The sequence below is a fragment of the Chiloscyllium plagiosum genome, unplaced genomic scaffold (assembly GCF_037043375.1).
Source record: "Chiloscyllium plagiosum isolate Xiang-an unplaced genomic scaffold, Cpla_swu_hap1 HiC_scaffold_20, whole genome shotgun sequence".
NCBI lineage: Eukaryota > Metazoa > Chordata > Chondrichthyes > Orectolobiformes > Hemiscylliidae > Chiloscyllium > Chiloscyllium plagiosum.
Genome location: NW_028270158.1, coordinates 81,202,025 through 81,213,836, shown reverse-complemented (window position 1 = coordinate 81,213,836; position 11,812 = coordinate 81,202,025).

Here is an 11,812-nt window from a genome sequence, read left to right as displayed (position 1 = left end):
CTTGAAACTCTTTGGAGCTTCGAAATCCGAGAGCAAAATGTAATGTAGTTAGATCTGAGCAAATTTTTTGCTGGTTTGGTGTTGGAAATGTAAGAATGTCGCCTGATCGTCGCTTAGTAGCTTGAGTTAATACTGGCATGTGAGAATGTCTTATTTCAGGTCGCCATCGAGCCTTGGTTGTTTGATTTCACTTTGCCCGGTTGCCCTATCCAATGTTTGATAAAAAGAAGGTGTAAATCATGAAAGTTGCACCCCTTGAAATAACGTTGAGTTCAGGGGTAATAAGTGTCATGGTAGTGGGCATGGCACAGTACCACATGCGGTGAAAGTGAAACAAGTGTTTCAGGATGTTCACCCACACAATCCCACTCTGAATAATTCCACCATCTGGATGTTTGCACAGTTCTGGGTTTGAACCTTTAGGAAGTGGGCACGGGAAAGGATTGGAAACAGCGCTCAACAGGTTGTTGGGAACGGTCTGGTATATGAGGAATGTCAACAATAAATGTCATTTGGAAAGTTGGGACAGTTTTCCTTGGAGAGTAGAAGGCCAAAAGCTGGCCTTGTTAAACCTTTCCAAGACATGAGTGGGATAGACAGAGGAAATAAGAAAGGGAGAATGCTCCCTACGCCTGAAAGGGTCGAGAACGATTCGGCAGATATTTAAAGTCATTAGTAAAAGAAGAAAAATGGACATGAGGAGAAACGTTTTCACATAGGCAGTGGTTAGGGTCTGTAAACCACTGCCTGACATTGACAAAGACGCAGTTTCAATCAAGTTACTTAAAAACTAATTCGATGTTTATGTTGAAAGTAAAAGTGTGGAGAATTACAGGGAGAAGGCAAGAGAATGATACCAAAATAGAAACACATTTATCTCTGTGGAGAACCAGCACAGCTAAGGTGTTTTGTGACACATTTGTGATTCTGAGTGGAATCATAATTAGACCAGCAGAATGTAGGGAGTTAAACAACGGTGATATCGGCAAAACCGGGACACATCTACACAACAGAAACTTAGCCAGCACGTACATGTCACAGGGAGGATGGCGCTGCCTGATAATCCTGCAGGGTGTCCTGCGGATCAGACAGAGCACCCTTCATTACTCAGAGAAGGTCAGGGCTCTGTAGCGTGGCCAAGCAGCCTAAGCCTCAGGATTCAGGTTCCAATTTGGCAGGTGGTGGAGGTTTGAATTCCACTGCTACAATTTCGTCGCATCAGCTGCAATGTATTAAAGAGCCGTGGTCAAAGGTCAACTGCGGGTCTGTCTCTTGGAGAGTAAACTGCAGTGTGGGAGAGTGCAGATTTTCTCCAAGGTGTCAGTGTCCGTGCTGTCATGACGTGTTCGCCTTCCACACGATAAATCGCGGGCTCAAGCAGCTCTCCTGCTGCTGTTTCGTTCCAGGCAAGTTGAGTTTTCACTGGAACCGAAGACAGACTGTTTTTTGTGAAACAAAGTCCTGCGGTGACTCTATTCGCCGTTATTTGGTTTTCTGGCGCAAGGGAAAATTATTCCAATGAATTGCGATGTCATATGTTCTTAAATTTCTTCTATTTCCTTCTTTTCTGTCCTGGAGACGGCGGAAGGGAAAGCTAATCTAATCGAGAATGTGATAGATGAAATTGACTTTCTATGGCCCATTCTTATTGTGTTCTTTCTTTCTCTCTTTTCAGCACTTTCTAGGAAGTGGTGGTGCACTAAGGCTCCAGTACGCTTGAAAGAATAATTTGGAATAGCCCTGCTGTTAGTGGTGAGATTAGTTTATGGCTCATTCCCTCGGACTGTCTCACATTTAGCATTCATGCATCTCTGTGTCTGAAAATGCATGAGGTATGTCATTTTTGTTTGTGTTCCGTGTTAAATCGTGACTGTTTTGCCATTCGAGATAACACAGTTTGTGAGATAATTTCCAGCAGCAAAAACCCTCAACTGAGGATCCGGGAATATTTCACGAAGTATGGTCAGTCGGGACAAAAGTAAGGGAGTCTTACAGTTCTGCAGTTTTTCACAATGCTACCTTTGCGTTGAAAAGTCGAATAGACTAAACTATTGCGCCACAGCGAGCGATGGCAAGCCCCGCTAATAGTAATCCTTTAAGGGGGGGGGGGGGGGGGGGGGGTAAGCAACACAACGTTATTGAAGTACACAGCATGGGAACAGACTCTTCGGTGTATCTCGTCCATGCTGACCACATCGCCAAAATTAAACAAGTGCCATTTCCCAGCATTTTGCTTCCAGTGCAGCTTGTTTCTATAGTGTAGTGGTTGTCACATGCGCCTCACCCATTAAAGGTCCCCAGTTCGAAACTGGGCAGAAACAGCCCTGGTGAAACGTTGTTAAGTGTTTCTCCAACCTGCTTCTGAACATACGCCATTCTGTTTAAGAGTGTAGTTCCCGCGTTCTAATCCTTCCACAAAAAAAAATAAGACATTTGCATTCCTTGCGCAGATGGCCCATTTCAAAGTCAAGGAGAAAGCTGATGTGCTGGTGTCACGGTGCACGATGGATTCCGAATGTAGCCCCTCTGTCAAATGTACCCCCAAGTACTCTCTGATAGGCCTCATTTGGAATTTGTCTGCCGTTATTCAAGTGAGAGAATTAGCACCAGAAGTCCTGAATCATGTTTTTGCACGTTAGCGGCTCATTCCGTCAGCAACAGCAATGAATGAATTTACACTCTCAGAGGAACCTCTGGGGACTTGTGCTGTCATAGCGTCACTAATATTAAGGTGTGCCCCGAGATCTAAGCCATGTTGGAAGTGGGAATTCGGAAATAACAGCCAGGCTACCGAATGCCATCGCATCCATTTGGTTTTCTTTAAATCACTGACGAGCAGGAAAATGTAAACGGGGAGGGCGAGTGGGGAAGTGAGGCAGTTGCAGCTCTGGTGAAACTCTTTCTTTGTGATTCACTCAGCAACCAGAGACCTGAAGGTGACTCAGGCGTGAGAGCTCTTCACATCGAGAACAAAAAGCACTCAAGTGCAGTTAGCACCTCTTTGACATCTTGTGGGGTGGGGGTGTGTGGGATAATCTCCTTTTGACTTCGGTAGATATGTTCAGAAACTGCCTTTTGCATTGACGTGAACAGAAACTGCATCTCTAATAAGCATAAATTTTGTGAAATTTACTGAGTCGCTTCCCATCGATTCCCACACAGGTTTCCAACTCAGTTGGCAGCCATGTCGCTCATGTCCAGGTGGAGACATCTCTGCAGCAAGTTGCATGGTTAATGTAACAGACAAGAAAAGTGCCAACTCGTACTGGCACCGAGGTATGAGCATGCTGACATTGTGATCTGTCTTCTCGGATTGTACTGCTACCGCGGCTTATCAGAGAACATTCTTTGTGACGCTAATTCTGCAAAACAGACACAGTGACTGAAACTATGCTGCATGGTATGATGTGGAACACGGCCTGCTTAGCTTTGTGCACTTTTCCTGTAGTACGGTGTGTTTCATGTTCTGTGTAAATGTGAAAGTTAATCTGTTTCGACCAATGGGCGAAATCATTTACTAAAGCAAGAATCGACATTCCAGTAATGTCATGGTTATTTTATCAAATCATGACGGAACATACATTCTCACACTCGCATATACATTTGTAGCTGAAAAGAGTTTCAGAAGATAGATTCAACTTTCCATTGATTTTTGTGTGGATGGACGGGCTACCTTTGTCTGTTGCGAAATTGATCTTGTCGTCGGGCATATCCCAGCTGCGATGCGGGCAGGACAGGGATCACGGAGCACAATTGAAAATGTATGAAAATAGATGACACGCTTTCGGGTGTTACCGTGGCCGAGCGGTCTAAGGCGCTGGAACCAGGTTCCAGTCTCTAAGGGGGCATCGCTTCCAATCCCACCACTGCCATTTCTGTGGGCCAACAACAAAGCTGCAGCGTGTTTAAGTGCCGTGTTCAAAGCAAACAAAAAAAAACAAGAACTGGTGGGTTTGCTACTTGGAGAATTAACTGCGGTGTGGGAGAGTGCAGACTCTCTCAAAGGGATCAGTGTCTAATATCTGGAGTGCGATCTTTCGTATGGCCTCAGAGCACTGTCCACGGAGCAATTGGCTGTCATCGCCCAGATTCCCCTACCTGTCACAAACAGGCAGCTGCAAGTGTTTCTGGGGCTGGTAAACTACTGCAGGCCCTGGATTCCTGTCCATTGTGCCATTGATGCACCTCTGTGGGAGGCAGCTTCCCCTAAACAGCCAGCCAGAGTGAAGTGGACATCCGAAATGCAACGGCGATTCACTGAACTGAAACAACAACTAATCTTCACTCCTGCTCTGGGAGTCCCAGATTACTCACAGCCCTTCTATCTTTATGTAACCAAGTAAGAAGGGTTCGCAACGCGCATTTTAACATAGCTTCATGGGGATCTCCGTCGCCCAGTTGCGTTTTATAATGCTTAGTTACCATCTGTTATGAGCAGAATGCCGGCATGTTTGTGCACGGTGGAAGCAGCCACAATAACAGCGGATAAGGCCACCTCCATTGTGCTAGATCACCCGTGTACTGTTTTGGTCCCACTGTTTCTCTCCCTGCTGCTTAATTCAGCAGCATTCCAACATTTTACTACAACTCAGAGAACAGGTCATGAAGCTGAATTGTAATCTCGGCATACCTTTCCCTTCACCGCGCCCTAACTTTAAACCCGCCACTCTAATTCCGCTCACCTAACATGATTCTGCAGACAACCACAACTTCTTGGACCTGGTTCAGCTTTCCTGAACCTGCCAGAAACGTTCATTTTCCTGCTTCTCGGAAGCTGTCTTAACTGCTGTGTTTTTCAGCACCTTTCTCATCTTGACTCTAATCTCCAGCATCTGCACTCCTCACTTTCGCCTGGTTCAGCAGGTGTCCTGACCAGTCTGAGAAAACCCGGACCAGATTCTCTTCACCAGCGGCTCTTCCTTCCGGCCATCAGACAAATACACAATAGCAGGCCAAGCCATTTGCACCCCCATCACCACTCTCGAATCAGCTGCATTACCAGATGGGGTGTCCACACAGGCGGCAGAGTTCTTTGCTCTCACCAGAGCCTGCCTCCTGGCACAGGGCAGGACAGCCAATATTTACACAGACTCCAGATGTGCCTTTGGAGTCGTTCAGGACTTTGGCACAATGTGGAAGCAAAGGATGTTTATCAGCTTTGCAGGGAGACCACTCCAACATGCTGCACTCGTTGCCAACATCCAACAAGCAGTCCTGCTACCTGCCACTGTCGCAATTATAAAATGTGATACCAATAACTCTGCCACCAATCCCGTAAACCAAGCAAATGCCTCAGCTGATGCAGCCACCCGGGAATCTGCACTACTCCTTGCCACTTATGTCCTGCAGACCCCCACGGTGGTGAAACTCCAGAGTCCCCCGACTCTCTCGATGCAGACCCAACAGCACAGCAAACTGCCACGCCAGAAGAGAGGGCCGCATGGGCCCGCATTGGTGCCGTACAATCACCGTTCTTACAGGTTCTTACCCACCGCTGCATCATTTAACTGAAAGCCCACCTGCACTTATTGGCCCTGGTGGTACACATAAGCGAACACACAGGTAAGATGCTGTCAGCCATTCCTGGTATGCAGCGGGAGTCGCTGAAGCTGCCTTAGCTCTGCTGTCACAGTGCCTCGTCTGTCTACCGAAAAATGCAGGGAAGCCGATAGCCAAACGTGACTACATTCCAGTTCCTGATGGTCTATTCACCCACCTTCTAATTGACCTTGCCCTCACGCCTCAGAAGGAGGAATAAAAATTTGACCTCGTTATTGTCGACATGTTTTCAAAATGGGTAGACTCATTCCCCATCAAAAAAAAAATGACGCCAGAGCAGTGGTAAAGTGTATCCTGCAGGAGGTTATTACAAGAGTTTTCTATCCCCGGGCGCATAGAAACATACGGGGGATGGTGCCATTTTCTCCGCGAAGCTCATTCCTGCTGACTGTGACACCCTCAGAATACCCAGGAGATACCACATTCTGCACCACACCCCGTCATCAGGAATATTGGAGAGAATGAACAGCACCCTCAAAACCACCTTCCCCCAAATCACTCGGGACACAGGACTGGCTTGGCCAGACGGCCGGCCACTCGTGCTTCACACAGTAAGTGGACAGGGAAACCGAGCGATGGAAATTACACTATTTGAAGTGCTAATGGAACGAACCGTGCCCACAGCCTCCGGACCCCCAAAACTAACCAATGACACAGCGCTGCTCTTAACACAGGAAATTCTCTTTGATTACGTTCAAGCCATTAGTAGAAAGATCACTTTAAACCAAGATTTGCTAAAACCTGCGATGTACTTGGGTGCTTCTTATCTTCCTGCTGGTGGAAACAGAATAAAGATTCGTGCACCTTCAATCTTTCACATTGTATCAAACCTGCACACACACAACATGGGTGCTGGGGAAAAAATAAGCACTACCGCAGTTAGACGATAGTGTGGGGGTACAACAAAAGAAAAGAAAACAAAAAAAGCTGCTATGTCCACCCCACGGCAGGAACTACTTCACCCGTTTAAACTGGGCACTATGTGAGGAGACAGTCCCTGCCGAAAGATTCTCTCTCCCCGAGATGGAAAGGACCACTCTTGGTCTGTCTCACGACGGTGCATCTGTCACGCTCCAAGGGAGACCAGACTGCGACCCGGTGAAAGAGGGCTCCGCCTCCACAGAAGGACAACCAAGCAGAACAGGATACAGCTCCAGACACCACAGAGGGATCCAGCTGCTCGCTGCAACGATCGGGATCATCACTCTTGGTCTGACCTGCACATCACCACTGATCGGTAACAGGGCACACAGAACAGAGCACTTAATCCACCGTTAGCCGTGGGTGAGCATTCTCCTTGACATGACCCACATTTGTGTCCAAAGGTAAACCAGACCAGCTGCTGGGTCTGTGCCCGTATCCCTGAACATTCCCACAGCGGCAGTCCCCAGGGCGCAGTCCATTTTAAGAGGAATGTGAAACATTGGTCCGAAACCCTTAAATTGCTCCTTTGTCTCACAGAGCAACGTGAGATATAACTGCACTGTGAGCTGGGGATTTGTCCACGTTTAAGACTCTCAAAACCTCCAGTATTGTCTCAGTCCCTAGATGAAACTGATCAAGAACCTCTCAGTGCGTCTTCCTGCATTCTATTCAGATGTCTTCCCACAAGAGGACTGTTCGCCAGCTGAATGTGTAAAGTGATTCATCCAGTTATTCTATTTACAACTATACACAACTGTACTGTCACACTGGAGGGATCACATTCACGCATTTTAACTGGAAAACGCTGTTTTCAGCCTTTGCGCCTATAAACTGTTTAGCTTTGATACCCAATGGCACATTGTCACAGTGAGAAAGCGTTCTCTATCTGTAAAAGAAAACTGTCACTTGATGACACCTCCTGCGTGGGCTCCAATCCGTTCACATCTGACACGAGGGTTGCTTTTCTCTCTGCTGTTCATCCCATCCAGGAGAGAACTGCGGCAGAAATGATTGCTGTCTTCATCGAACTAAGAAGTTCATGCCGATTGCTCACCTTGTATTCAGAACTACCCACAAGAGAACATTTCAACAGGAGCAGAGTTCTGTATTCTGTGCAGGGGATCATTGCACAAGCACAGTATCACTCTTCTGCCAGGCCATGCACAGTCATTCTTCCTCGAACATTCACAGTATCCGACTCTAACCAGACCAAAACCAGATGGTGCTGGAACAATTCAGCATCTAAAAAAAGAAATCCGAGTTAACATTTCGATTCCAGTGGCCATTCCTCTGAACTGACGATAGCTTGGAAAATGTTGGTCTATCTGCAGAAGAAATTGTGGGGGTTGGGGGAGGGAAAGGTGTAAGCGATAGGTAGGGATAGAGTTCAAATAGAGAGGAGAACAGTTAGACAAAGGAATGGATGATGATCTGGCTGGCAAGGTGAATACCACTTAATGGAGACTGTCAGTGGCGAACCATATGTAGAGGACTGATACTGTAACAATGTGCCATTGGGTATCAAAGCTAAATAGTTTATAGACGCAAAGGCTGAAAACAACGTTTTCCAGTTAAAATGCGTAAATGTGTTATGGAAGGCCATGTGACAACAAGGCATGGCGTTTGGGATAGGGGGATAGGACAAGGGAGAGTTCAGGCTCTAAAAAAATAGATTGATTTGGGGCCTGGAAATCTGCAGACTCCCAAAATAGAAACTGAGGTGGTGTGCTTCCAACACGCGGTGAGGTTCGCTGTAACTCTTCTTGAAGACAGAACTTAGATGTTCTGCAGTGTGGTGACCCAGTCCAAACTTCGTTTCCCAAAATAGTGGAAACCACATTGCTAGCAGTGATTGCAGTAGAGTGGATTGCGTAAAGTGCAGTTCATGTGTTACTTCACCTGGAAGGCGTGTTGGGCCATTGGAAACAGAGGAGAGAAGACGTCAATGGATAGGTGAGGACAGACAACAAGCAAAACGAGATATTATTACAGAAATCATAAGGACAAGAAACCTAACAAAAAGGCACTTCACCTGAATGCTCGTCGCATTTGTAACATGGTCGAAGAGCTAATGGCTCAAATCAACACGAATGAAAATGATTTAATAGACATTAGAGAGAAACGTCAAAAGAATGGCTTGACTGCAAATTCAATATCCAGGAGTACGAGATTACTTGGAAGGTCAGACAGCAGTGTAAAGAAAATGGTGTCTGTCTGTTATACAAGGCCGACATCAGGGCAGTGTGGAGAGACGCTATAAGTTCGATGGAGAATGAGTTTGAATTAATTTGCGTGGAAAGTAGAAATTCTCTGAAGAAAAGGTCACTGATTGGTGCAGTCTCTAGGGCAGGAAATAATAACATCACTGGTGAAGGCAATAAACAAAGAAATCAGCAATGCCTGTAAACATGGGTCGGCTATTATCATTAGGGAGTTTAATCTACATGGAGCTTAGTCGAAGCAGCTCAGTTACAGTACCTTTGAGGAGGAGTTCGTTGAGTGTACACGTGATAGCTTCCTTGAACAGAATGCAATGGAACCGACGAGAGATTAAGCAACCCTCGATCTGGTCCTGCGTATTGGAACAGAAATAATTAATGATCTCATAGTTGGGATCCTCTTGGAACGAGTGATCAAAGTATGGCAGAACTTGGAATTCAGATGGGGAGTGTGAAGATAAAATTTAATACCAGGGTCCTGTGCATGTGCAGGGGCACAACAATAGAACGAGAGAGCACCTGGCTAAAGTAGACTGGAAACAAAGGTTATATGGTGGGACAGATATCGAGCAGTGGAGGACTTCCATCAAAGATTTTTTTGTAGAATTGCTCAGCAAAAGTATATTCCAGTAGAAAGGAAGGACTGGAAGTAAAGGGATAATCTGCCCTGCGTGTCTGAGGAAATAAGGGAGGCTACCAAAGTGAAAGAGAAGGTATACCAAACGGCAAAGAACAGCATGAAACTGGAAGATTGGGAAAATATTAAAGATGAGGAAAAATAGCTGGTAAAGAATACAAAGACGGATAGCAAAAATTCCTATATAAATATAAAAAGAAAAAAAGAGTGGCTCAACTAAAGTTTGGTAATTTTGAGGATGAGAAGGGGCACTTTGTTATGTGATGTGATGAAATGGCCGAGGCATTGAATCGGTATTTTGTGTCAGTCTTCACAGTGGAGGATAGTAATAACATGCCAGTAAGTGGCAAAGAGACAAATGTAGGTGAGAACCTGGAAACAAACATTATTACGGAAGAGGTAGTGTCAGGGAAGCTAATGGAGCTGAGGATGGACAAGTCTCCTGGCCGTGAGGGAATGCATCTCAGGGTATTAAAGGAGATGGCGGGAGAAACAGTAGGTGCACTAGTGGCAATTTTCAAATTCACTAGGCTGCGTGGCAGTCTCAGCAAATTGGAAAAAAAAATAGTGTGACACCACTGTTTAAAAATCGAGATGGATAAAACATTGGGAATTATTGATCGGTTAACTTAAGTTCTGCAGTGGGGAAGATGCTTGAGTGTATTATCAAGGAAGAAATAGCAGGGCATCCCGATAGAAATTGAACAGATGTAACGTAGGTTCCTGAAGGTTCAAACAGAGATGCTATGTTGCAGCTGTACAAGGTGCTGGCGAGGCTATCCTTGCTGTACTGTGTGCACTTTTGTTCCCCTTACTTGAGAACGAACGTACTGGCACTGGTGGGGAAGGGGTGCACAGGAGGTTCACTGGGTTGATTCCGGTGTTGTGGGGGTTAGCCTATAAAGAGAGACTGCATACATTAGGATTATTTTCTTTGGAATTTAGAAAAATGAGGGGGCAATCTTACTGTAACATAAAACATTGAACAGAATAGATTAGAGAGAATTATAAAGGATGCTTCCACTTGTGGGTGAAATTCGGACAGGAAGGCATAGCCACAGGATTAGAGGGAGCAGATTTAGGACTGAGTTCAGAAGGACCTTCTTCACACAGACGGATGTTCATATATGGAATACCTTGCCCAGCGAATAAGTTGACGCTAGTGCAACAAATTTTTTGAAGAGCGATACTTCTTTTGAACAATAAATGAAATAAGGGATACAGTGAGAGGGCGCGTAAGCGTATTTGAGTCTTTAGAAAGATCAGCAATGATGTCATTGAACGGCGGAGTAGGCTTGAAGGGTCAGACAGCCTATTCCTGCTCGGGTTTTTAGGCTCTATGAATTTATGTGTCACAAAAGCAGCTATGCAGGGGGAAGACTCCATGGGGCCAGTTGGTTCAGGTGTTGGGAGTGAAGGCAGAGTGCAACAGAGTTTCCTGCAGGGAATGGTCCCTGTGGATGGTGGACAGGGACTGAAGAGGGATATATGTCTGATGATGGTATCTCTCTCGAGGTGGTCGAAATTTTAAAAAAATCGATGATCACTTGAATCACCACTGCGAATACATTAGCCAACTTTTATAGGTGCGCCATTGAGATTATTATGTCTGGATGTATCAGTACCTGGTATGGCACCTGTACCATTCAAGATTGGAGATGTCTACAGCGAGTGGTGAACTCGGCCCGGACAATCACAAAGGCCAACCTAGTATATGTTTACATATTATTTATACATCTATGCTACTTCACACTGAGATCTGTTTGTATTGATCGCAAGATAAAGCTTTTCATTGTGCCTCACTTCACGTGACAATAAATTCAATTCAATTCAATTCAATTGTGGAATGTCGACGCGATGGATTTTTGGAGCAGCTTGTGGTGGAGCCAAGTAGGGAACAGGCAATACTGGATTTCGAGTTGTGCAATGAGGCAGACGTGACAAGGGAGCTGAAGATGAAGGAACCCTTGGGAAGCGGTGATGATAACATGATTGAATTTACCCTGTAATTTGAGAGGGAGAATATACAATCAGAACTAACGGTACAAAAGTTGAATAAAGGCAATTGCAGAGGCATGAGGTAGAAGCTGGATGAAATTGGTGAGAAAGAAACCTAGCAAGAAAGCAGGAATGTGGAAGTGCAATGGCAAGACTGTCTGAGCGTAATTTAGCAGACACATCAGAGACACATCCTGTGGAAATTGAGGTATGTTGCAGGGTGGTAGAGGCAACCATGACTGACTCAGGAAGTCATCGATAGCATAAAAGCAAAAGAGAAAATATATAATGTGGCGACGGGCAGTGGGTAATCAGAGCATTGGGAAGCTCACAAAGACCCACAAGGGGCAATAACAAAACAAATGAGTAGGGAGAAGATTAAATGTGAGCTAACTACTAATATAAAGGAAGACTGCAGTTGTTTCTTTATTCATATAAACGCAAAAGAGAGGTAGAAGTGGACAATAGACTACTG